We start from the raw sequence: 27,720 nt of genomic DNA on the forward strand, positions 1-27,720 counted from the left end.
TATCCCAGATGCTTTTGTTTGCTTGTAAGCTTTAAGCTGAACCCCCAAGAAAGCTATTTTGGGTGCTTACAAAAATTTTCTTTTAAGATCTAGCAAAAGCCTAAGTTCCAGATGTATTGTTTTCCTTTTCAATTTTACTAAAATTTACCTCTATTAAGAACAGGATTGGATTTTTGGTGTCCTAAGAGGTTTGTGTGTGTTGTTTGATTAGCTGGTAACCACAGCTAATTTCCTTTGTTTTCTTTCTCAGCTCTTTCCCGGAGGGGACGTGAAAGCGCTTGAGGGTGCCCCAGAGGGAAGAATTCTCAAGTGCTCCTTCCTGGGTCCAAGGGTTTGGGGTTTTTTTGCATTTGGGTGGTGGCAGCATTTACCAAGCCAAGGTCAGAGAAAAGCTGTAACTTTGGGGCTTTAATACAAGCCTAGAGTGGCGCAAATTAATTTGTAGAATCCTGTCGGGCCCCCACTTTCTGCACTCGGAGTGACAGAGTGGGGATTCAGCCCTGACACATACTATGAACAAAATTGATCATAATTTTCTAGAAGAGTGAACATAGGGAACAGACTAGCACAGTGTCTGTGTGTTCCCAACATATATGTGGGTATTCTAGTCCCTCACAAGCAAGGTGTTCGGCATCTTCAAACACCTGAGGAACCGGTCCTGGGAATTGACTGGTTTATTAAGTGACACTGTATGGAATTGAGAGACACTTTATATTATTATTATTTTATTATAAATACTGTGGCAAATTGCTGGTACTGTTATGCTGGGTCTTGCGCTTTCTCTTCTTTGGGGAAGGTTCAGGGCGCCATTGCTTGCCTCCTAATCGGTATTTTAATTACCCCACTAGTGTCCTTGAGGAGGGGAGTGGAGAGGGAGGGACCTGGGCCCGCCCTCTTCTCCAGCTCCCAGCCCAGGGGCCTTGAGGATAGTGGTAAACCACTTGAAGTGATGGTTCCTTCCCCTGGGCTACTTTCCGCTCCTACCCTTCAGCTTGTGGGGTCTTCCTGCCCTCCCTCTGTACAAGCCAGGTGCCTCTTACCTAGGGTCTTGGACTTCTTAACCCACTGCAGCACTTCTCCAAACTTTCCTCCGCTTCCCTTCAAACTGTTCTCTGCTCCAATACCAATCCCCTCTGCTCCAACTCCTTCCCTGTCTGATTGGAGCAAGGGTCTTTATCAGGTGACTGACTGCTGGGGCTCTAATTGGCTTCAGGTGCTCTAGTTCATCTATAGCAAACTTTCTTCCCTCTACAGGGAATAAGGCTCCCTTCTAACCCTCTCCTGCTGCCCTCTGGCCATGCTGTATCACACTGTGTACTGAGAACTCCAAGGCATTTCCATGCAATGTGCTGTGAAGCTTGTGTTTGGGACACAGGAATTAGAAGCCACTTGGCAAAAGGAATATAAAGGGCAGCTGCATCATCTCCATTTTGTCTTCAATTCCTCTTCCTACCTCTGGAGCAACTTTTCTACAAACTGAAGGCTTGAACAAAGGACTGAATAATGTGGATGTGTACCAGAGAGCCTTTCAAGCCAGAAACTCACCAATACTGCTAAGAACCAGATGTATAGATTTCTGAATGTGTCTGACTGCTTTCCCATTTAACAACTCCCTTTTTCTTTTTCTTTTATAATAAACCTTTAGTTTAGATGCTTTCTTGCTTATACACCTTTAGTTTAGATGCCAATGACTGGCTGGCATCATAGTATTTTGAGTAAGATCCAAACCTATACTGACCTGGTAATGTGGCTGACTCTGGGGTCAGAAGAACACTTTGTTTATGTGAGCTGGGTTTTTAAATAACCTCTCACTGTGCTGGACATAGGTGCTGATTAGGAGCCAGAGAACTGGGATGCAATAAAGGGGGCCGTGTGATTTATTTTTTCAGTTTCTTGATAACCAGTGTGGGGGATCAGAAGCACAGTTGGTGAGTTTAACTTCCGTGTTAACCACCAGTTTGGGGAGCCTCTGCACTCCCTTTTTCAGCCTGCCCTGGTCTTGGCATTTTCAGTGAGGACTAGCCCAGGCACACCGGGTCACACTAAGTATTAAAGTTAAATTAATAGAATGTTTTTTATGAGAAAGTTTTATGAAATCAACGGAACTCCTTTGTTTTCTTTCATCTGAGCAGGGTTTCCATTTTCCAAACCTTATGTGATCTCCCAGCTGGAACAAGGGGAAGAGCCGTGGGTCTCAGACCTGCAGGGATCAGAGGGAAAACAGACCCTGAGATCTTCCTGCAGAGGTGAGGAAACATTAAACCAACTCTGAGTGTGAAAGTGCCTGAAGGAAACATCTGGGATGCCCTACCAAGCCCTTGAGAGGTCTCTCAGTTCATTATTGTAGCCAACAGGGGTCATCTTCTCAGGGTAACTATAGCTCATGGCTTCCCGTAGATTCTAGCAGACACCAGGCAGTAGCTTCCTCCCTTCCCCCTGAGAATTTGGATGGGATTTGAAAGCCAAATTGATCCCCTCCTCTCTCCTGTTTTGGGGAAGAGTATGGGGGAGTTCAGTTTGTGATTTTTATTTGACCTCCCTCCAGCACTTAGTTTGTCTTGGCTTTTCACTTTTCAGCCCTGTTTGATGTTTCTGTCTTTTTCACAGCAGGTGGTGCAATGGCATGTGAGAAAGAGGAGCAGAATTCTCAGCAGAACAATGTTCAGCAAGTGGATAAACACAGAGCATTATGGCAAAGATCAAAAAGCAATGTGTCCAGGAGTCATGAGGAGGAAAACTCCTGTGAGATTCAGCACAGACCAGAAAGAGAACAAGGAAACCAGCCGGGGGTGAAAATGGGTAAACGTATTTCCTCTGAGGGAACTCAGAAGGACCTCAAGGAAACCACAACAAAGCAGGAAATCATCATTGGAAAGAGAAAAAATACATGCACAGAGTGTGGAAAAAACTTATGTGACTACTCAGCCCTTCTTAATCATCAGAGAATCCACACAGGCAACTGGCCCTATGAATGCCGTGAGTGTGGGAAAACCTTCTCTCGTAGCTCAGCCCTTTCTGTACATCAGAGAATCCACACAGGGGACAGGCCCTACAACTGCAGTGAGTGTGGGAAAACCTTCACTCAAATATCAACCCTTTCTGTTCATCAGAGAATTCACACAGGGGAGAGGCCCTACGAATGCCGTGAGTGTGGGAAAAGCTTCACTAGCAGCTCGGCCCTTTCTGTTCATCAGAGAATCCACACAGGGGACAGGCCCTTCAACTGCAGTGAGTGTGGGAAAAGCTTCACTCACAGACCAGCCCTTTCTGTTCATCAGAGAATCCACACAGGGGAGAGGCCCTACAAATGCAGTGAGTGTGGGAAAACCTTCACTCGAATATCAACCCTTTCTGTTCATCAGAGAATCCACACAGGGGACAGGCCCTATGAATGCAATGAGTGTGGGAAAAACTTCACTAGCAGCTCAGATCTTTCTAAACATCAGAGAATCCACACGGGGGAAAGGCCCTATGAATGCCGTGAGTGTGGGAAAAGCTTCACTTTCAGATCAGACCTTTCTAAACATCAGAGAATCCACACAGGGGAGAGGCCCTATGAATGCCATGAGTGTGGGAAAAACTTCACTAGCAGCTCTGACCTTTCTAAACATCAGAGAATCCACACAGGGGAAAGACCCTATGAATGCCGTGAGTGTGGGAAAAACTTCACTAGCAGCTCAGACCTTTCTAAACATCAGAGAATCCACACAGGGGAAAGACCCTATGAATGCTGTGAGTGTGGGAAAAACTTCACTAGCAGCTCAGACCTTTCTAAACATCAGAGAATCCACACGGGGGAAAGGCCCTATGAATGCAGTGAGTGTGGGAAAAGCTTCAATCGCAGATCAGCCCTTTCTGTTCATCAACGAATCCACACAGATGGGAGGCCCTATGAATGCCGTGAGTGTGGGAAGACCTTCTCTTGGCACTCAGCCCATATTAGCCATCAGAGAATCTGCAAGGGCAGTGAACACCATAAAACCCTCTAGGGCTATCAATTTTTTTTCTTTAATACTTTTCCTGATTCCCACATAGTAACTTTTTTAATCTGTTTGAACTGTTTGCAGCACCGTAATCTCTCATCTTGGCCAGATGAGTGGCCCATTTATGTCTTTTGTAGTTTGCCTTCTTTTGAGGTGGGTTCTGTGATTGTTTCTGTCTGCTGGATAATTAATTTGTTGGGTGTAAAGCAATTCAGGTGGTGGGGTATAACTGGTTAGATAATCATGTTACAATATGTTGGGATTGGTTAGTTACATTTCAGTAAAATGGTTAAGGTATAGCTAAGCAGAACTCCAGTTTTACTATATAGTCTGTAGTCAATCAGGAAGTAAGGGGGGGGAATGGGAATGGGAATGGCGGTAGGGGAATTGGAGTTATGTTTTGCTAAGGGGGGAATAGGAAGAGGGACACAGACAAGCCTCTGTGGTGTCAGAGCTGGGAAGGGCAATACCGAGGAAGGAAATTGGAATCATTGCTTGCTGGAAGTTTACCCCAATAAACATTGAATTGTTTGCACCTCTTGAACTGCGGCTATTGCTGCTCTCAGGTCATGTGAGAAGGACCAGGGAATGGGAGGGTGATGGGATAACCCCTCTAAGAAGTACGTCTTTCAGGGTGTGAAAAACTCTGGAATCAGTAATAATTAAGCTGCCCTAAGCCATGGTTAGATAGTGCTAAATGAAAGGAAAGATTGTTCTGTCAATGTAGCTATTACAGGGATGGAAAACCTCTTCACTCACTGAAGCAACTGTCTACTCCACAGTGCTGTAGCAGTGTCACAGCAGCATTTTAAGTGTAGACAGCCTCAGAGTGAGACCAGGTCTGGCTCTGTGGATGCTCCAGCACTACAACAAGAGCAGTGACATTACACTAATGCTTCCATAGTTGGCAGGATTCAAACTTGCCGGGGGAGACCCCAATGGATTTCTAGTCCATTGCCTTAACCACTCGGCCACAACTACTTGGTGTATAGGTGCTTCACTACACAATGATTCTGTTCTCACTGAATTGTCACTTCACATTGCTCAGACCAGCTCCCCCAGCACACTCCTGGCTGTGCATTAGTGTAGGTGTGTCCATGGCTTAACAACAAGGGTTCCTGCCCATTTCCCTTCCGGCTGGGGCATGATTAGAGTGTGTTTGTGGTTAACGACATTGCTATAGATTGTTGTTCATTCCCCACACTGACAATTCAGACCGTCCCGTTCCTATTCGAATCTCCACCAGATCATGCCAATAGCCAGAGTCAGGATTTCTCTGGGGCACTGAAATGTTTCAGGGGGTTGGTGCATGAACTCAGCCTTGCATCCATCCCTGATGTTTCATGGACTAACAGCAGCAGCATAAAGAAAGAGCTGATCCAATATCTCACTGTCAGAGGTGAAGGTGGCCTCGTCCCATCTGCATGACCATTGCCATTGCAGGAGAGAAGGTGTCAGTGGAATCGAATGCCCTGGTTCAGACAAGAGACACAGGGAGGTTTTGCTGTTCATGGATCTGTGCAAAGGAAATTGTGTCTCTGTGTGAAATTGAGGAGGGAAATGAAACGTCCACATGGTGGCCCAATGCCCAAGGAATGTGGGCGATGGACTCTGGCTGGGAAATGATTTCACAGGATCAATGTATTGCCCTGATTAAAAGCTATGGCTAAAAGGCAACCACTGTTGTTAGTACCTGAACCTGGGTAGAGACGCCCGAGTGGGTATCAAGTCCATTGCCTTAACCAGGGGTAGTCGATTATTTTATCAAGATTCAAATTTCTTGGTCAAGGTATAGTCAATGTATAGACACCAGAGAAAATAACACTGATGATAATAAAAATATAGAAATATTTTGCAGTCACTATGAGCATAACTATGATAATTGTTTTGTGTTTCACTCTTTATATATGGCACCACCTTCCTTCCCTTTAGACTTCTAGTTTACCAAGGGTAAAACTAAACATCTCTTCAGATACCAGGGCGTGTTTGTGTTCATTCCTGCTAGCTACACAGGGATTTGATGTAGCTGCTTTCAATCCTCCGGCTCTGCTGGGATAAGTAACATTTCAGGCTGTCACTGAACTGAAGGAGGGAGATCATTTTTTGACAGGTTACGCCTCCTCTTACAGGTGTTTGTCTGGCAGCCTTGGTTCCCAGGTCTCTCCTGAGGGAAGAAAGTTTCTGTGCAAAATACCAAAACTTTCAACAGAGCGGAGGGAAAGGCAACGGCCACATGATGAGGCCAATATGTACAACGACATGATTCTTTTATGTGGGATGACTCTGAACACTGACTGATCTGCACTCTCTTGTGTTTGAAGAGATGTTGAGTTTTGCACTTGGGAACCTATAAGGCTGAAGCAATGTTATGGATAGTGACACTGCGATTGAAGGGTGATTTAAGGTTGTAAAAATTGTTAAAAACACTGAGCTTAAACGTGAACTGCCTGTTATTAAAGACTGGTTTCCCCACGTCAGTTCCATAAGCTCTGCTAGAAAGGCCCTGGGTTCTCTCCTGCCTGGGTGGGAACTAGAGGGAATCGTCCCCTGCTGCCCTTGGCTCCAGGCTGATTTTTCTGGGGAGGGGACGTGGAATTGAGTTGTTTGCTGTTGAGAAGGGAGCCAGGCCAGTTCTCAGGGAACGAGAACTCCCAGCCCAGCCCAGGCTGCTGCCCTGTCCCAGCCTCTGTTCCCCTGGGGGCCCTGCATGTTTGACTCTAGAGCAGGCTGGGAGCAGCAGCTGAGGCAGAGGACACCTGGGCTGGGCAGATAGGAGGGAGTTTAGCAAGTGGAAATGGTAAAACCGCAGTGAAGTATTACCTTGGACTCGACGGGATTTCTCCATTGGTCTGTCTGCTTTGAGGCAGGGACAATGACACGTCCTGCTGCATTCGTCATTTAAAAGGGTGGTTTAGGATTTTCATTCTCAGACACGGTGCACAAAGCAGGACTCAACCCAGGGTGCAAACGAAATGAGCCACTCACAGGTTCTGGCAGCCACAATGAGCGTTTGGTGCGAGAGCTCAGACCTGCCCCTGTCCCAGAGGGAGGGGGGTGTCTACAAGAGGCTTGGACCACTGATCTATCAGCGCCTAATTCCCAAACTTTCAGTAACTCTATCATCAGTGCCTGTGAGTGTAATTTAAACCATGAGAAAAACCACACTAGGCTAGACCAAAGGCCCATCTAGCTTTGAATCTTGTCCTCTGACAGTAGCCAATAGCAGGTGCCCCAAAAAGCCACCACTGGGAGTTGAACCCAGGATCACCTGTTTACAAGGCAGGTGCTTTAGCCAGCTAAGCCATGGTGCCTGCCTAGGTGTAAGACATAGTGTCTGCCCACACCTGACTCCCTGCCATCTCCACCAGGCCCTGACAAGCTTTCCTTGTGTTTAGATTCTGCAAAGCAGAGGAGCAGGTGACGTTTTCCTTGCAAGCTGTTTGTGTGAGTGAATCTTTGGCCAGGTCTGCACTACAAAGTTGTTTCAGCAGAAATATATTGCTCAGGTGTGTGAAGAACACACAACGCTCCCTCAGTCAGCAGCTTGGTGTGGCTGGTGTACACACTGCAATGCCACGTCTGGCGACAAAACTGCCCTGTTTTCGTGACAAAATAAAACCACTTCGATGAGAGGCCTAGAGCTTTCTGCAGCAAACTTACAGTGACAGAGTGCCAGTGTAAATGCTGCTGGTCATTAAATCACCATAACTGGCCTCCGCCAGTATCCCACAATGCCTGCCGTGAACTCACCTGCCCTGCATTGCTGCTAAAGAGGCTGGGCCCCTCCCCTTTCATAGCTCCAGGAAGTTCTGACAGCTGAGCCTGCTGCTCTGCTCCGGCAGCCAGGAGCAAATCACTGCCGTGGAATGCTGCTCTCCGGCCCTGCAAACACAGAGCAGGGTGGCGGGAACTTCCATACATGGGGGGGGCACCGGCATCCGAACTGTGACACCCCCATGACACCCCTTCCCTCCAGGAGGTTCTTACCTTCTAAACAGGGACGGCTGTTTTCTAGTAAAATCACTAAAAGGGAAGGAGAAAACTCGAAAGAGGTTCCTCCTGGCGCTCACGTCCGTGAACCCGAATACTCTCTCAGTCCTCAAAGAGAGACCTGGAGAAGGAGACTTGCTGGAGCAAAGCCACAGGGGTCTCTGAGGTTTCCCTGGCCCCTTGCCCCTGTCCTGCCTGGCTGATGTCAGCATCTCTCTGTGAGGTCACCACCTCCCCACCACCTCGGACCAATAGTCTGAGGTCCTGCAAAAGGCCTTTGTGATGTCACTGCCACACCCCTCCTTTGCTGTGCCAATGTCCTGCCCCTGGCCAGGCACTTTGGAGGTTTGAGCTACTCCCTGGGGATCACCCCACTCAAGGAGCATTCGTTCTAGGCAGCAAGCCGGCTAGACAGGGAAACATCAGACGCTGCTCCCAGTGCTACACTCAGTTTTTCAGAAATTAGTCGACTTTATGGCCAGAAGAGACCATTAGAGCATCTAATCTGACCCCCTGTGTATCACAGGCCTCCTGTAGGACACCATAGCTACTTTTGGGGCAAACACATTCCAGAAAGGCATCTAGTCTTCATGAAATGACATCAGGAGATGGAGAATCCATCACTTTCCTTGGTAGCTTGTTCCTGTGGTGAATCATCCTCGCTGTTGAATCTTTGTGCCTTAGTTGTAATATGAATTTGTCTCTTTTCATCTTCCAGCCATTGGGTCTTGTTATTCCTTTCTCTGCTCGATTCAAGAGCCCTTTAATACCCAATCTTTTCTCTCCATTAAGGCACTTCAACACTTCAGTGAAATCACCTTTCAATCTTCTTTTGATCAGCTAAACAGGTTGAGCTCTTTCAATAGCTCACTAGAAGGTATTTTCTCCAGCCCTAAGAACATTTGGTGGCTCTTTGCAGCTCTAGCTCCAATTTCACATCTTTTTCAAATGAGGACACCAAAACTGGAGGCTATTCCAGTATCAGTCTCACTGATGCTGTGTCACCTCCTATGACGTTAGTGACATAATCTGTAACTGTATAGATCACCATTGTGACCACTGTTCTATATTTGCAGCCAATATTGTACAAAGGTTGTTGTGCAAGGGGTCTATGGAGAGGTTCTGATTGGCTGATTATAATGATGCCATCTCTAGATGTGTATCATTTTTGTAGTTGACGTTATGAATATTGGCTCTATGCTGCCCGTATTTCAAACTTGTGCTCTGCTTCCGGGGAACACCCCAGACAAGTTGGTGTCAGTTCTGCCTAGCCTGCTTGATGGACCATTAAGGACCATCAGCTCTACAATCGCCCCATTGAGAGAAGGTAGATACGCCTTGTGACTCAGCAAGGTAACAGGGACCTGCCTATGGAGAGAACTCTAAGGTTTTTCTATGCCACGTGCTGGATAGAGTGTCCTTGGGACAAAGAAAGCAAAGACCACATGGCAAGAGACTAGAAAAGGCTGATGCCTCGTCTCCATCTTGTCTTCAATCCTGCTTCATACCTCTGGAGGGACTTTGCTACAAACTGAAGCTCTGTACAAAGGACTGAATGACCCATCCCAGCTTTGAATAGACTCCAGAGACTTGATTTGAACCTGCAGTTTATTCCATCACTGTTACAAGCCTGAACCAAGAACTTTGCCATTATTGTATGCGAAGGGTTCAAATCCATGTGAATTTTATATAACAACCTGGTCTATGGATTGTGCCAGTTCTTTTCCAGACCCAAAGTCCAGAGTATGGTCAAGGACCAGAGGCCTAGCAAATAGTGACCAACTAAGAGAAAGCTGGGTAAACAGAAAGCCTTGCTTGTTAAGATAGGCCTGGTCAGCAAATTGACAGCTGTTGGAGCTAAGAACTAAATAATTGTGTCTTATTCAGAATTGCAGACTGAACAAAGAATCCCTATTCCTATTGTGTTTGTTTCTTCTCTAGGGAGACGTTCTTCCCACAGATCCAACCTTGAGTTTATGAAAAGTTGGCACGTCAGTATAAGATATGGCATCCTTCCACCTCCCTTCCAAGGGACCAATGCCTGCCTTAAGACACACAGAAAACAATCTTTATTGCCATAGACTTTCACTCTTTCTTTGCTTTAACCCCTAGGAATGTACCTGTTGGACAATCAAAGGAGTTGCCCCATTCCTATGGATCCCAAATCAGAATTCAACATATATATTTTATACTAATAACATTTTATCAAAGTATTAATGAAATGTTAACTTGCTAACTTGAGACCATGGGTGGAGACATTATCTAATCTGTTAATCATTGGCTAATGTGCTTATCCTGTCTTGCAAAACCTGTCCCGGGGTGTGGAACTGCCTAGCCTGTCACTTTCCCCCACCCATGGAAAATCTATATATTCTATTGTAATTAATTAATTAATTAATTAACAGTGTCTCTGAGCCTAATAAGTCCACTCTGCCAGCACTGTGTGTAATAAAGTCCTATTCTTGACCTCTACACGGTGTAGATTTGTGTCCTTCACAGACACCTGCTGAATAAAGAGAAGATTCAGCATCCATCTTGGCTGAATGTGTCTCCCCTCCCCACAGCTTGGTGATTTTTGAGGAAATGGAGAAGACTGCTGTACATCGCTTGCAAAAGAAACAGGTCTTTTTGGTGACAAGTGTTGAAAGGAGCCATTAGACAAATGTGGAGACAGGAAAAATGTCCCCCAATTGAACTGGCATCTGTGGATGCTGAAGCCACAACACAGAGCGCTAAACACTATATGAGAACGGGTGGTGTCAGAAGAGTCTCTACCAAAGCCTTTTCCCACCAGCAGGGGCCTCTCTGTGCACAGAACTCCTGGTAGCGTGATGGCTGCAGGCAGTGGAGAACTCCATTTTGGCACCTCTTTTGTGGTGAACATCTGCAGTGGCTATTAAAAGGTCTCTAGACAGTGATCTTTGGGAAGAGCTGGCTGAAGAACCTTCCTACTAACCAGGAGAGCCTGGCTTGGCCTGACAGTTCTTCCTCGCTGAACCTAGTGTGTCTGTTGGCTCCTTTTTTTGTATCTCTTTTCAGAAAAAGAAAAGATCTGTCAGCAGAATCCTTCTAAGTGCTTGTTCAAGACAGAGAGAGCCTTCCTTGTGGCTAAGTCTTGGTGCCATGGGGCATGCCTCACTGCAGCACCTCCTGCTGACCATCCTAGCAATTAGCTCTGGTTCACCGGTGCGCCTTCATCTAGTAGCGTCTGGCCACCATCTGTTCTATCATTAGGACCCATGTTGCTCTCAGGACTTCAGTGTCCTCTTATGGACACAGCCCTCTGGCTGTGCCCCACTCAGTTCTCTCCCCCCTGCTGGGTGGGGGGGGGGGGATGTCCTCTACCCAGACACTTGCCTCAGTGGCCGGCTGCAGTCCAGGGTGTAGCCACCTGTGTCAGTGGCTACTGAGGCAAAAGGTGTGAACCTCCAACCCTGCCATCTGTTTCCCTGGACCATTTCCCAACAGACCTAGAACCTTCCTCCACCTTTGTATCAGGGCCTTAGTCTGGCAGTAGTCAGCCAGGAGGTCACTCATGCACCCCTTACCCCAGCACTACTCTGATCATGGTGCCCTCCCTGCTCCTTCCTTCCTTCCTTCCTTCCTTCCTTCATAGCAGCCAATCCTCCCTCCTCAAACTCCAAGGAGTGACTAACTCTTGCTGTGCTGAGCAGCTCTTTATATATGGGCTGCTCCAGCAAGCCTTCTCCTGATTGGCTCTCCCAATAAGCCCTTTCTTGATAGGCTGGGTTCTGCACAGCATCTTCAAGGCTGTCTTAATCTTTCTCCTGCTTGTTTGGGGCAGACAGCCCACCACACATGGAAAGTGGCAAATGAGAAGTCTGGAGCTGAAGGAAAGGTTACTATGACTCAGAACTGAGCCGAGGTTGCTGCGACTGAAACACAGATCACTAATCATTATATGATCACAGTGACTGGTGGGAGAGGCACATGTTAGAAGCCCTCTGTCTACTCAGCTGTGGCTTTCTGTGCACAGAGAGCCAGACACCTCAAGGTCTGCAAGTCTTGAGGGAAATGGGGAACGTCTGTACTTTAGAATTTGCAGGTGTTGACTTGAACCATCAAATGAAACAGTTGCAAATACCTTCTTCAGGCAGGCACCATGGCTTAGCTGGCAAAAGCACCTGTCTAGTAAACAGGAGATCCTGGTTTCAACTCCCAGTGGTGCCTTGGTGTATGGCTTTTGTCTCCTCTGCTCACATTTTCCTGTGTCTTCCTAGGAAACAGAAGAGGCCTCCCTTGGTATCCAAGTCATTGCTTGCTAAGGAAAAGGCTTCTTTGGAGAGAAGCATTGGAAACAATCAAATCACAAACCTGAAGTTGATGAAAACACTGCTATGACTGGCATTGGCATGGCGGTTGCTTCGACTGCAATTGCTGCAACACGAGAGCCTGCGCCACACATCCTTGTGATTCCCTGGAGATGTTCACACACAGATGTCATGTCACCTTCCTTTTGATTGTCATTGATGAAAAATGGAGCGGTTGGGAGAAAAGTCCCAGAGAGTCGCACCGTGGCTAAGCTGGGTGATTCACCTGCCAGGTAAAGTGGAGGTTAGGGATGCAGCTCCCAGTAGTGCCTTAACAAATGTGTCTGCTCTTCCCACCTTTTGGTGAATCTTTTGCGGAAACAGAGAAGACTGCCTCTGCCTTGCAATGCAAATGCTTGCAAAAGAAACCAGTTGTTTTTTCTGACAAGTGTCAGAAGAAATGTGGAGACAAGGAAAAGGTCATCGTAACTCAACTTGCATCCATGGCTCTTGAGGCCAGAACGCAGAGCACTAAGCACTGTACGACCACAGCAAAATCTAAACTTTACACCTTATTACACTAGGCAGTAGTTAGGTCAAGCAATTTTCTCATCCTACTGGATGTTACCCTCCTTAATACATAGAATTCCCCCTAAAACCTGGATTACTGTCCTCAGATGACCTTCATTTTCTCAGGATTCCTGCTGCTTCCAGCATAGGTGGGGGAGGAGAAAGGCAAAATCATGATGCCACAGTCTCCTATTTTATATCCTTAGTTCAAGTGTCTAGAAGACACTTGCCCAGACGTGTCCGGGTGGGCTCTGCTGAGTCACTAGGTTGGGGAATCCTCCTGGTGTGGTCTTGTGCAACTGAGTCATAGACTTGAGCAGTCCCCACAGTGTTGTGTTTGGGCATCTGTCACTGAATTGGAAATCCCTTAATTACAATTCCTCTGCTGATTCATGGCTGTTGAACACCCTCCTCGGCAGGGGTCACTAGCAAAATTATAGCCTATTTCAGTAACAACCAGACAGCAAAATGCATAACTTCACACACCCTCATGCTATACATATTTGGACAGAATAACCGATTTCAGCAGATCATGACTTTTCATACGATAACTTACATGGAATGGTTTGTAGGACATATCACAGCCATATATGAATGATGACTATGTGAGCCACAGGGAGCTATTTTGAAGTACATCATGTCACAAAAGCCTCTAGAGACTGGCCTTTGGGAAGAGCTGGCTGAAGAGCCTTCTGAGTAACTGAGAGATCCAGGCTTGGCCCTGCCAGTTTGTGCTTGCAAACTAAACTTGTCCATTGGGCTCCCTTTTTTGTGTCTCTTTCACAGAAACAGAGCAGAAGTTCTTGGCCAATCCTTGAAAGTGCTTGTTCAAGACACAGAGAGCCTCTGTGCTGGGGCAGGGATAGGGCTGCAGGAGGTGGTCGGGGGTGGAGGTGCTTACCTCGGGCAGCACAGCGCCCAAAGTGACTGGCACACACTCCCCTCCAGCAGTGGCTCCTAGGCAGTGGGATACGGGGGCGGGTCAGCTGTGGCGTTTGCATTCAGGGCTGCAGGGATATGCCGGCCACTTCCAGGAGCAGTGTGGCAGGGAGGGAGGGAGCAGAGTGGGCAGGGAGCCGCCTTAGTGCTGCTGGCACATCTCCGTGTGTGACTTGGGGAGGCATCAGGTCTCTGTGGGCTGGCAGGGGCAGTGGCCAAGGGGGCTCGGGCCACCCCTTTGCCTCCTCTCTCCAGGCTCCCAGCCCATCTTGCCGGCCGACAGGGATTTTAGGGTGCAGCAGCGCAGGGAGCAGGAAGGGCGAACCACAGCGGCTGCCTCCCCCACATGCAGGAAAATGGCTTGACCTGCTGGCCCCACAGACTAAGGCACCAGGCCTCCAGCTTGCCCCATTCGACCCAATGGGTTGATCTTGTGGCCAGTATTATTTGCAGTCGGGATTTCCCCCAACAGTGCCCCAGAGGGGTCCAGGGTCAGCTCCAGCACAGGCCACGCAGGAAGGCTTAATGCTCGAGCTGCAGCACATGCTCGACAGGCTCTAGGCCGGGCTCCCCATGGCAGGAGAGAAGAAGACTGGGCCCCTGGAGGGGCAGGCTGGGGCTTCCTGGATCCCATTTGCTCACAGCCAGCGCCCTGCCCCCACTCCCATGTCATCAATGGCGCCCCCAGGTCAACCAGAATGGAGCAGCAGTTTTCACTGCACCAAGTCCATTTATGGCTTACAGGCAACTCCCAAACCCCCCACAGCCCAGCATTTCGGCCAGAAAGGAGCCCACTCAGCTTCGCCATTGCTGCTTTTCCTCCCCCCCAGAACCCCTCTTCTCCTGGGCTGCAAGGAGCCATCCCTGGGAAGCCAAGAGGCAGGCACAGGATTCTGCCTCCCAGCAGCCAACCGCACCTCCCCCGGCTTTGCAGAACGAATGGTGACACTCTACTAACCCCACTTAGCCGCGCTGAGGTGCTTAGCTTCTGCCCTGCCTTCCTCAGCTCGACTTTCCTCTTTTCCCCCATTCCCGCCTCACTTCCTCCTTTGGCGAGTCACGCAGAGGAGGCCAGGAGGAAGAGCCGGCCTCCACCGGCCAACCTCCAACAGCAGAGGAGGCCAAGCCACAAGCCTCCAAAAGGTGACACGCCGCACTCCTCTAGGTTCTCCAGCCTGACACCAAGGTGCTTTCTCCACTGCTGTCAGCACCCTCTGTCATGCGGGGGTTGGAGTTATCCCAGGGACAGGCCAATAGGAGAAGGAGGAGGCCTTCCTGAACAGCAAGGGGATCTGGCAAAAGGAAGCCAGCATATTTCTGCCTGGTTTTGAACCACAGATCTTTTGCGTGTGAGGCAAATGCAATAACCACTACACTACAGAAACTCCATCTGCTTGGCTGTTGCTCACCCTGGCACAGACCGATGGACAAACCTGGAGAAAGTGGTGGCAGCCCTTCAATAGGTCAGCTGGCAGAGCAGAGGACTGGAGCCGGGGCTCAGGAAGTCGTCCTTACGTCGCCCTTGTGACTCCAGCTTGAGGGAGAGCTTCTTTTTCTTCCCCTTGCTGACAAAAAGCAAGAGAAGAATGAAAGGTCAGGTGGGCCAACTCGGTGCAGAAGCCCATGCTGCCTTTTCCTGCTGCATAGCCTGAAATGAGGGACTCGTGGCAGTTAAAGGAACTGCTGCACTTTCAGAAAACATCCCACCCGTGCACAAAGGGGGATAGAAGAGCCTGTTAGTCTAGCACGCTCCCAACTGAACTACTTTAGCAGCTGCTCGGTTTCTTTTTGGCCTCCTGCTTTTCTGTCTGGGATGTTGTTGTCAGCTGTGGCACAGAAAAAGGACGTCATTGCGAGCGGCCCATGAAGACAAGATTCACTTTTGCCTTCCTTGCTCGGCTTTACTTGCGTCCTCGCCCTATTCCTGCCTTAGTTCCTGGGTTACCTGAAGGCGACGGGGGGCCAGCAGTACCAGGAGGAAGTTGGGCAGCTAGACCCTGGTGGCAAAAGTCCTGCCACCACTTGCCACCCCACTCTCTTCTCCCAGCGTCACATATTGGCCACCAGGGACTTGGTGCCCAGCAGCGCAACGGAAGGCAGTGGACAGAGCCACCCTCGCCTTGAAGCTCCAGCTCATTAAACCACATCTTCAGTCGCTGATGGCCAATGAGAGACTGACATCGCTTGCTATTTTAGCTCTTGGAAATGCCATTGGTCAGTCATTGGATCTCTGTAATGCTGTTACAGAACAAATGAACGTAGAATCTCAGTGTGACATTCTATACCTTTGGGGGAGCGGCTGTAACCCCCATAATCCTCATTTTCATATCATCGTGATCTTACATATAGAGCATGACTTGTAAGGTATCAGGGAAAGGATATGATCTGCTGAAAGTCATTTCTCTACCCATAGATGTAGACCATTCATGCATATGAAGTTATGAGAATTGTGCAGTGTGGTTGTCACTGTGCTGCAAGGTTGGGGAGTCAGCCAAATATTAGCTCCCCAGTGGCACCAGCAAGGAAAGTAACCAACACCCGGACAGGGTGTCAAACAACCCATCAACAGCCATTGTCCAGCAAGGGAGCTACAATGCAATGATTCACCTGCATGAGGACACCCCAGGGGAATTGCTCAGACTTGCTTGGAGAGACGCAGTGATGCTCACCTGACTCTGAAGGGGGGTTGGTGCAAAGCCATGAGGGAAGAAAGGACATGATAAAAGGAGAGACATTTGCCAGGCTTTAGCTCTCTCTGTCACCTACATCTACAGACACCCCAACACCAAGCAACTGAAGCGCTAATGAAAGGGGAGAGCCTGGCTGAAAAGCCACCAGCCAGCCTGTGGTGAGAAGCATCTGAGTTTGTAAGGGTACGGAAAGGGTTAAGATCAGCTTAGAATTAAAAGCAATGAGGAGTCCGGTGGCACCTTAAGGACTAACAGATTTATTTGGGCATAAGCGTTCGTGGGTAAAAAGCCCACTTCTTCAGATGCATGGAGTGAAAATTGCAGATAGAGGCATAAATATAGATTGGAACATGAAGTGACGGGAGTTACCGTACAAGGGGAGAACCAGTGTTGAAGGCTAATTCAGTCAGGGTGGATGTGGTCCTCTCCCCATAATTGATGGGGAGGTGTCAATACTAAGAGAGGGAAAATTGTTTTTGTCGTGAGCCAGCTACTCCCAGTCCTTATTCAAGCTCAAATTAATGGTGTTAAGTTTGCAAATCAATTGTAACTCTGCAATTTCTCTTTGAAGTCTGTTTTTGAAGTTTTTTTTGAATGGCTACTTTGAATTGTTGGGTGTGAATGTGTAAATGTGCGATTGACTATACAAGTCCCATATGGTCTCATGATCTGGACTCCTGGTTTTCACCCAGGTGGCCTGGGTTCAATTCCCAGTGTGGGAACAATGCAGAGCTTTTGCTCAGAGGGGAGGCAGGAAATGAAATAAATAGGAAGGGATCCTGCCAGCAGGGGCATTGGACAGTGTTGGAAGGGGACCCCAGAAGTGGGGGTGGGGCAGTGGTCTGGTGGGAGATGAGGGAAGGATCCCAGCTCTGTGGGAAGTTGACATTCTGGAGAGCAGTGATTTCCCTACACCCCCCCCCCCCAGTTTTGTGAGCTAGTTACATACCCATTTAGTGACTGTTTGGAAATCTGAATTTAAACTGAAACATTAATACACACTTTAAAAGCTTATACAGTGTATGATAAATTATGTGTATCTGAAAAAGTATAATAGATTTGAAAAGTATGAACATAGACTAGCTTCCTTGCTTCCTTATACAGCTGTTTTTTATGATGTCAGTGCATTCATTTCGGTGATGTTGGCCAACCAAATAATTTCAAATGATGATTTGTAAGCAAAGTCTAAATGAGTTCTCCCTGACAGCTAGTGATGAGCTGGGGGCTAAGGCTTCAGGGCCAGATTATATTTACATTCACACCTAATCTACCTAGGTATCCAGCAAACAGAGCTGTGTTGTCCAAGTGATAGATTTTGGCTGGGGTTGGGTTACAAACCACTTGAATGTAGGGGGAAGAGGGGATGAAATGTTGTTCTTATTGTATGAGTAAAGGGCAGTAGAACTGTACTTAGCCTGTGATGATTTGAAGGCATCAAGAGAGAGGGTGGGGACCTGTCCCTCTCCACTGTTTAAAGACAGAGCTGATTAGGCTCAATAGATAGTCTTTTGTTCTGTTAAGTGACCACTGCAGCTGAAATCACTGACAATCAGGTCTAAGTGCTTAGTCCTGTTGTGGGGACAGTGTTCCTGTGGGTACAGTGTTTTTGTTTAAGAGACAGCCCAGATTGCACTAGCAGTGAGGTTCCCACACTGAGAGCTCAGCTGAAATCACTGAGAGCTGGTGGAACCTCAAGAGACCAACTCGCAGAGATCACAGTGGTAGGTGACAGCAGAAGGTGACTGTGCAGGGCCATTGGCAACAGAGCGGTGGAGTGAACGGTGGCACAATGAACAGCCATGGCCAGAGCGAACTGTGCCTTTTTGTCCCCCACCTGGGAGGTGTACTCACGTGAAAGCACCTCTGAACTCTGAGTCTCCGCTGACCAAGGACAACACCGGTGAGTGGAGTGCGGTGGAGGGAAAAGTGAGGGGCACGTTAAATAAACATTTGTTTGTTGGACTATATTTTAGTCACTTTGCTCCAGAATGCTAGATTTGTGACTGGGAATGGAAACTTATATAAATATGTTTCCCATTGGCCATTATCTTTGAAAAATCATGGTGATCGGGGGAGGTCCCGGATGACTGGAAAAAAAGCTAATGTAGTGCCCATCTTTAAAAAAGGGAAGAAGGAAGATCCAGGGAACTACAGGCCAGTCAGTCTCACCTCAGTCCCTGGAAAAATCATGGAACAGGTCCTCAAGGAATCAATTCTGAACCACTTAAAGGAGGGGAAAGTGATCAGGAACAGTCAGCATGGATTCACCAAGGGCAAGTCATGCCTGACTAACCTAATTGCCTTTTACGATGAGATAACCAGCTCTGTGGATGAGGGGAAAGCAGTGGATGTGCTATTTCTGGACTTTAGCAAAGCTTTTGATACAGTTTCCCACAGTATTCTTGCCAGCAAGTTAAAGAAGTATGGGCTGGATGAATGGATGATAAGGTGGATAGAAAACTGGCTAGATGGTCGGGCTCAACGGGTAGTGATCAATGGTTCCATGTCTAGTTGGCAGCCGGTATCAAGTGGAGTGCCCCAAGGGTTGGTGCTGGGGCCGGTTTTGTTCAATATCTTCATTAACAATCTGGAGGACGGTGTGGACTGCACCCTTAGCAAGTTTGCAGATGACACTAAACTGGGAGGAGTGGTTGATACGCTGGAGGGTAGGGCTAGGATACAGAGGGACCTAGACAAATTAGAGGATTGGGCCAAAAGAAATATGATGAGATTCAACAAGGACAAGTGCAGAGTCCTGCACTTAGGACGGAAGAATCCCATGCACTGCTACAGACTAGGGACCAAATGGCTGGGCAGCAGTTCTGCAGAAAAGGACCTAGGGGTTATGGTGGACAAAAAGCTGGATATGAGTCAGCAGGGTGCCCTTGTTGCCAAGAAGGCTAATGGCATTTTGGGTTGTATAAGTAGGGGCATTTCCAGCAGATCTAGGGATGTGATCATTCCCCTCTATTCAGCACTGGTGAGGCCTCATTTGGCGCACTGTGTCCAGTTTCGGGCCCCACACTACAAGAAGGATGTGGATAAATTGGAGAGAGTCCAGTGGAGGGCAACAAAAATGATTAGGGGGCTGGAGCACATGACTTATGAGGAGAGGCTGAGGGAACTGAGATTGTTTAGCCTGCAGAAGAGAAAAATGAGGGGGGATTTGATAGCTGCTTTCAACTACCTGAAAGGGGGTTCCAAAGAGGATGGATCTAGACTGTTCTCAGTGGTAGAAGATGACAGAACAAGGAGTAATGGTCTCAAGTTGCAGAGGGGGAGGTTTAGGTTGGACATTAGGAAAAAACTTTTTCACTAGTAGGGTGGTGAAGAACTGGAATGGGTTACCTAGGGAGGTGGTGGAATCTCCTTCCTTAGAGGTTTTTAAGGTCAGGCTTGACAAAGCCCTGGCTGAGATTATTTAGTTGGGTTTGGTCCTGCTTTGAGCAGGGGGTTGGACTAGATACCTCCTGAGGTCCCTTCCAACCCTGAGAGTCTATGATTCTATGATGGAATTTTGGGTAATATCCAAACCTATACTGACCTGGTGATGTGACTGACCCTTTGGGGTCAGAGGGACACTTTGTTTATGTGAGCAGAGTTTTTAAATAACCTCTCACTGTACTGGACCTCGCTGCTGATTAGGAGTCAGAGAAATGGGATGCAATAAAGGGGGCCGTGTAATTTCTTTTTTCAGCTGCTCGATAACCCATGTGGGGGATCAGAAGCACAGTTTGTGACTGGTCAGTGAGTTTAACTTCAGTGTTAACCAGCAGTTTTGGGAGCATCTGCTCTCCCTTTTTCAGCCTGCCCTAACTTTGGCATTTTCAGTGAGAACTGCCCCTGGCCCACCAGGTCACACTGAGCACTGAAGTTAAATTAATAGAATGTTTTTTTATGACCAAGTCTTATGAAATCAACTGAACTCCTTTATTTTCTTTCATCTGAGCAGGGTTTCTAGTTTTCCAATGTGATGTGATCTCCCAGCTGGAACAAGGGGAAGAGCCATGGGTCCCAGACCTCCAGGGTTCAGAGGAAAGAGAGATCCTGAGATCTCCCTGCATAGGTGAGGAAACATTAAACCACCTCAGAATCTGTAAGTGCCTGAAGGAAACATCTGGGATGCCCAACAAAGCCCTTGGGGAGGTCTCTCGGTTCATTATTGTCCCTAGCAGGGGTCGTATCCTCAGGGTAAATATAGTTCATGGCTTCCTATAGATCCTAGCAGACACCAGGCAGTAGCTTCCTCCCTTCCCCCTGCGTATTTGGATGGGATGTGAAGGCTGAATTCATCCCCCTCCTCTCTCCTATTTGGGGGAAGAGTTTGGGGGAGTTCAGCTCCTGATTTTTATTTGACCTGTCCTCAGCACTTGTTTTTGTTTGGTTTTCCCCTTTCCATCCCTGTTTGAGGTTTCTGTCTCTGTCACAGCAGGTGATGCAATGGCATGTGAGAAAGAGGAGCAGAATTCTCAGCCTGAAAATGTTGAGCCAGCGGGTAAAAACAGAGCATTATCTCAAAGATTGAAAAGGAATGTGTCCAGGAGTCCTGAGCAGGGAAAATCCTGGAAGATTCAGCACAGACCAGAAACAGATCAAGGAAACCAGCCAGGGGAGAAAGTGGATAAATTTATTTTCTGTTGGGGAACTCAGAAGGTCCTCATGGAAACCACAACACAGCAGGATATCCTCAGGCGAAAGAGAAAAAATTCATGCCGTGAGTGTGGGAAAAGCTTCACTCAAAGATCAGACCTTTCTAGACATCAGAGAATCCACACAGGGGACAGGCCCTATGGCCTGGTCTACACTAGGAGTTTATGTCGAATTTAGCAGCGTTAATTCGACTTAAACGTGCTCCCGTCCACACCAGGAAGCTAATTAGTTCAACCTAGAGGGCTCTTTAGTTCGAATTCTGTACTCCTCCCCAATGAGGGGAGTAGCGCTAAATTCGACATGGCTATGTCGAATTAGGCTATGTGTGGACGGAAATCAACCTTAGTAGCTCCGGGAGCTATCCCACAGTGCACCACTCTGTTGACGCTCTGGACAGCAGTCCGAGCTTGGATGTTCTGACCAGTCACACAGAAAATGCCCAGGGAAAATTTGACATGCTCCGGCGCCTTGTGGATGTTCTGCAGGACCGCAGGCAGGAGGACAGAGCCCCCCTGCACTGTATCTGCAACCGCCCTCCCCCGCCACAAAGTCCCAAACCCCCCTCACCCAAAGTAACAAGAAGGAGGGGCGACAGGGGCCATGAAAACTGTCACTGCACCCCTGCAGAGTGCACAAATACAAGAAGGCTCTCATTCCCTAAATGTTGAGAAGTCCTTCCCTTCCTGGCTCATTGAAGCCCCAATCCCAGTTTCATCCCCTAACTGTGTAGTTGATTATTAAAAGTAGTTTGCTGTTAATTACTATTTCCGTCAAGTTTTTCTACAGAAGACTGTCTGTGAAGCTGGAGGGGGGGGTTGTTAATTGCATAGGACAGTCACCTTTACCAGGGTACAGACACAGGGGCAGGATCAACAGCAGGTCACACACACAGTGCAGTCAGTAGGCACCCTGGTCGGTCTGGGAGGTGTTTTCCATGTTCTGTGTGGGTGGGGGGTACGTGACTTTGTGGCATGGGAGGGCGGTTACAGAACTTATGCAGCGGTCCTTGTCCCGGACCACAGAACCACGCAGCAGGGGAATCTGTAACTGTCCTCCCCCGCCACAAGGTCACATAGCCCCCGCACACAGAGTCCTGAAAAGGAGGGATGGCAAGCTCCGTTGAAACAACCAGTCCGGCACTGCAGACCGCTCTAGGAGCAGGAGCCTATCATTCCTCGAGTGTAGAAGCGGTGTTAACATCACTGCACACCCTACCCACCACAGTCTGCGTCCCTGTTTCAACCCTTTAACGCGAATTCATTAATAAAGAATACGTTGTTAATTAACAATGTTCCATTAACTTTATTTTTAAACGTGTGTTGGAAGGGGGGAAACGTGGTGAACGGGGTATGTAACCGCAGAAGAAAGTCAACAGTAACTGAAGCAGGGGCAAGTTCAGCTTCCCTGTAAAGAAACTGAACAGTCACAGGTTACCCTGCTCCCTGAGGAACCTAGCTTTCAAAGCCTCCCGGATGCACAGCGCTTCCCGCTGGGCTCTTTGCCTCAACTTCCCATCCCACCATAAAGGTCTCCCGCTTGCTCTCACAGAGATTGTGGAGCACATAGCTATCTGCAATAACAATGGGGATATTGGTTTCGCTGAGATCCGAGCGAGTCAGTAAGCTCCTCCATCTCCCCTTGAGACATCCGAAAGCACGTTGAATGATGACAGTTACCCAAGACCACCCTCAACACAATCACAGTTCGCACCTTATTAGGCATCAAACAATCCACGGAGGAGAGAGGCCCTATGAATGCCGTCTAGCAGCTCAAACCTTAGATTTAATTTACCCTGGTTCCTCAACTGTAGCTACAGCTCTAGTGGCCATCAATCCAAAGACGGAGAGAAATGGAGAGTTCCAACCATTGTCCTTTTAGTATCTTATTGTTCCTCTCTCTGTTTTTTGTGCTGGCCTTTCTATTCTATCATTTTCTGCCTTTGTTTAGTGGTAACAGTTGGTTTCCATCACTCACGTTTGTTTGTTTAAATCTCTATCCATTGTTAAATAAACTTTTTGCTTGTTCGATAACTGTACTCAGGTGCTGTGTGAGATACAGTAGCAATGGCCCACAGTAAAACTAGTAACCTGGGATACTTGGGGAAGAGAGGATCTGGGATTTCACCGAGTATCTGGTGATCCGGGCTGGACCCCAGAGGGGGACACATTGAAGGAACTCAAGGGTTAAGGTGGCTGCTGTAGCTCAGAGGAGGGTCCTTCAGTTCCAGCAGGCTGGTGAGTTTGGTCACTAACATCCAGCTGCCAAATGCAAAACTCCCTCTTCCTTGTGGCAGGTGGCAACAAGGAGACTCACAGTCCTCAGCACCCTGAGAAGGGTCACAATGTGTCTCTATGTTGATCCACCTGTCAAATTCACACAGGGAAAGCTCCCAATAGCACAAAACTCTGCCCTATGAAATCATGGAACATGTGCTCTTTGCTCTGTGAAAGCATGTAAAGAATCCAAGTGCTGGAGGACAGGGGTTGGGTCCAGAGCGACCTAGACAAATTGGAGGGTTGGGCCAAAAGAAATCTGAGGAGGTTCAACAAGGAGAAGTGCAGAGTCCTGCACTTAGGATGGAAGAATCCTATGCACTGCCACAGACTGGGGCCTGACGGAGTGAGGGGGGTTTGATAGCAGCCTTCAACTACCTGAAAGAGCAGCAGTGTGGGCTTTCTCCTTGCCACTTTTGCTGGGCTGAGCAGGCAGCCTGGAGGCCTTTCTAGAAGAGAACTGGGAACTGAGTTAGAAAAACCAATGTGAAAACCAGAACCTCAGGTTTAGACTCATTTATTTATAATATTAAATCTTCAATTCTAGTGTCACAGTCAATACAATTGCTTCAGCCTGATAGTTGCCCAAAGGGAAACTTAACGTCTCTCCAAGGGGAGTGGAGAGAAAAAACTTTTCAGAGTCCAAGAGAGACAAGGCGGGTGAGGGTAAGAGCTTGCAGAGGACCAACCTCTGTTGGTGAAAGAGACAAGCTGTGGAGCTAACCCAGCACCCTTCTTCAGTTCTGTGTAGCCTGGAAGGTCGTCTCCTCCATAACCAGCAGTTAGAACATAAGAACAGCCACACTGAGTCAGACCAGTTCATCTAACCCACTCTCCCGAAAGTGGCCAATGCCCGGCACCCCAGAGGACCCCTAGGACCAACATGGATACAACACCACCACAAACAAGGTTAAAAGTCAATGCACAGGGGAGAAGCATCTTGTGTTTCATTCCTTATGTCCTAGTCCCATCATGTGGCCATTTCCTTTTCTTCCTTTCTATTAAAAGCTTTGGTGTTTTGCACAGAAACATTATTTCCCCAGGAGAGACCCAGGAGTGGGGGCTGCATTCCTGTACCAAACAGTCACTGGAAGGGGGCAGACAAAGGCCTTTAGGACCAGGCATCCGTCAAAGGATCATCTCCCTCCTGCAGGTCACTGGCAGCCTGAATTTGTTCCTTATCCTCCCAGAGTCTGGGGGCTGGAATCAGCACTACCCAGCCCCTCCGTATGTAGCAGGAACAAACACAAACCTGGTCTTTAAAACAAGCTGTCCCCTTCCTTCTCAGGGAAGATTTTTCTGTGATTGAAGTTGAGCTTCAGTTCCCCTCTCCTAGGGGTGGGGCAGGTGTGGGGCCAGCTCCCAATGAGCTCTGCTTTCACCTTTGCTCCCTTTCAGTCACTCTGGGATCCTAACTCTGCTCCCAGCTGTCAGGCAGCTTCCAGCCCATCCACCCTGCTCACTAACTCCATGGTCATGTGTCACCCCCTTTGCCAGCACACAGAGCCTGCAGGAAAGCTCCTTTTGCTAGATCCATTGGTGGTATAGTGGTGTGTGTAGGTGTTTTCCAAGCAGTTGATCTGGGTTTGGTTCCCAGCCAATGCAATAATGGATTTTCTCTTCTGTTGTTTCCTCATCTGGAAGTGGTTTAATTTCAGTCACATTGTGTTACAATCACATTATCTATAGAATGAGACAATAAATGCGTCAAAGTCCAGCAGGTCATACAGGATGGAGGCACACAAGGGGCTGGAATGTGTCATCTGAGAAAGACAGAACACTGGAAACCTGCATCTCCCATCCCCTGGCCTTGCGTGTTATGATTCCAGCTGCGTGAGCTGTTTGTAGGATGTTCCGGCATGGTGGGGAAATGAAGTTTTGAGTCAGTTTTTGCTCCTGCAGATTCCTTTGCTGTTATAATGATAATGACATGAACAAAAGGGAGGCAAAATAAACATAAACCCCAAATTGCAATACAGGTGGGGAAAGGGACGATCACGGTTAAGCCAAACACATCAAAATAAAAATTAATACTAAAAAAGGGGATGGGGGAAGAGATCAGGTATGTGGAGATCCCCTTGATATTTCAACGCACATTGTTAGAATCAAAGTTCAGACTTGACCCTGGAAAACCTGCAACTACCTGTCTCTCTGAACACCTGTGATGAGCAAGATGGAGTTGGGACACCTGTTCTGCTTCAATCATTTATTGTCTCTCTGTTCTCTCCTTCTCCCCCCAATTCCTCGTCTCCAATGTCTCTGCCTTTCTCCTCTTGCTCCCTCTCCCCTGCCCTTTCCAGGAACTCACACTCTACAGCATTTAGAACAAGCCAGAGCTCCCATGTTCTGCACATGAGCCTGTGTCAGAGGATGTGTGACCCCGGTCAGAACCAGTTACCAGATCAATATGACCCTTTATGGGCGACTTCTCTGCCTGCTCTGCAATTTACATCTCCCCTCTTTCCCCCCCCCCCCCGCAAACAGGGTGGGGTACAGCTCTGAGTGAGAGGCCTCACAGGAGAAATTTCAGCCCAAAGACAAATTTGTGTGAAATGTTGAGAAATGAAGAGCCCCCCAAATCCCCAGAACTCTAGTGTCACCCCCCATGGCACCAGCACAGGGAACCCAGTGAGATGGGGTTACAGAATACAAGGGGTGAGGCAGCAGGGAGAGAGGTGACAGGGAATCTCTCTTTTTCTTTCTCTCGTCACTTTCTGTTCTTCTCTTTCCTTCCAGGAACTGCAGTCACAGCAGGGAGGGGTTTGTCTCCGTGTCTGTCACGGAGGTGGTGGAAGTGATGGATTCTGTGACTTCCTGCAACCTCCGTAACTTCTGCAGTGGCCACAGTGGCTGACTCCAGGGCCACTCAATCAACTGGCTCCAGGGACCGCCCAAGCAGCGGCCAATGCGGCTGGCCCGGGGACCACTTGACCAGTGGTCCCGAGGGCAGCAGGAGCAGCCACAGCTTGGTGGCCTCTGGCAGCACTTCTGGGGTGGCCAGAGCAGCAGCTGGCCCCCTGGGGCTCCCCCCTGCCCTAGCAGCAGCTGGAGTGGCAGCGACTCTCAGGGCTTCTCCCCTGGTAGCTGGTGCTCATTATACATCAAATAAATCAAAACACTTCCCCCTGCAAGTGGATTTAGCCTGGGACCCTCAGAGTCAGCAGCTGTTACGCCCCCACTGAGCTCTCTGGTCAGGTGTCCTAGTGCCAGGAGCCTCCGATGTAGATCCTAAAATAGTGTTTTTGCACCAGGGGCGGATGAAATTTTGGACCAGACATTGTAGCTCCACTGTTATTTTACTGAATTGCTTCAAAACAGCAAGTGTAGAAAGTCTCCTAAGTGCCAGGCTCTCTGCCATGGAAACAGCTGCCCCTGCTCTGCAGGAGTCTGTGCGTTTCACCCAGCAACGTACACACCTGCTCCACACTGAAGGGGAGTCAGATAGTGACGGTAACGCAAATCTTCAGACTATTAACCCAGGTCCCTTTCTTTAACCCAGGACATGCCAGTCACCTGTTAGCCATTGTTGCATCGCAGGCATATATGAACAAAGCTCTTCAGTCAGTTTGATTGGTAACAGAGTCATTTATTTCTCTCCAGCATACATCTTTATACTCTTGAAGCAGGCAAGCAAGCAGTTGCTAATTGGTTAACAAAATTAACACAGCCGCAGCTGTAACCCCATAGGGTAATTATCATCCTAACACCTGTTTGACTTATCATCCTATTTACAATTAGCCGGCCACTCAAGGCCAGCCCTTTACACAGTTCCCAGCGTAATCGGCTCGTCCCAGAAGCCTAAACAATCTCAGCATTTCACATTCCCAACAAGCCATGGTGTTATCTTCACCTTCAAATACCTCTCAGGACATTGAACAGAGGAAGTGAAACCCCCTCCCCCGAATGGCTCCCTGTTGAGGCGTTGTACCAGACCTGCCCCTGGAGACTGTCTGGTTTTATACTCTTAGAGCTTTTTCTCTTCAAACCCCTTATCCCAATCTCTGGGCCAACCTCCGCATTTCAGAGTTTAGAATTTACTCTCATCACCCTCCTATGGCACTTTCCATGTGAATTGGGCAAAGGAAGTGGGGGAAGCTCCGTGGCTAATGAAAAACAACGCTCTGGGTGAGGCCTGAACTCACACCCACAGTTGTATTTCCCCCTGCATGAGCCACTATAGGTGCTTCTTAGACAAACTTGGGCTGTCGGTGGTTATGTGTGTCTGTGCTTCACCACTTTGGCTGCTCTGTGAAAAGCTGATGGTTCAAACAGAAGCTGGTGGGTTTTTGTTTTGTTTTAAGCAATTAGAGTCTAGTACATTTTAACAGGCAGAAAATGTCCTATTCTGGTCTAG

At 48.2% G+C, this 27,720-nt stretch overlaps 1 non-coding gene and 1 pseudogene across 1 annotated transcript; both read left to right on the top strand.

The window, feature by feature from the left end:
* The first annotated feature begins 3,101 nt into the window (after positions 1 to 3,101).
* LOC120381716 overlaps positions 3,102 to 27,720 on the top strand; it is a 187,964-nt pseudogene continuing 163,345 nt past the window's right edge.
* On the top strand, positions 12,091 to 12,164 carry TRNAT-AGU. Its single transcript has one exon. It is a non-coding gene; the product is annotated as a tRNA-Thr (tRNA).

The sequence above is a fragment of the Mauremys reevesii genome, linkage group 14 (assembly GCF_016161935.1).
Source record: "Mauremys reevesii isolate NIE-2019 linkage group 14, ASM1616193v1, whole genome shotgun sequence".
Taxonomy (NCBI): domain Eukaryota; kingdom Metazoa; phylum Chordata; order Testudines; family Geoemydidae; genus Mauremys; species Mauremys reevesii.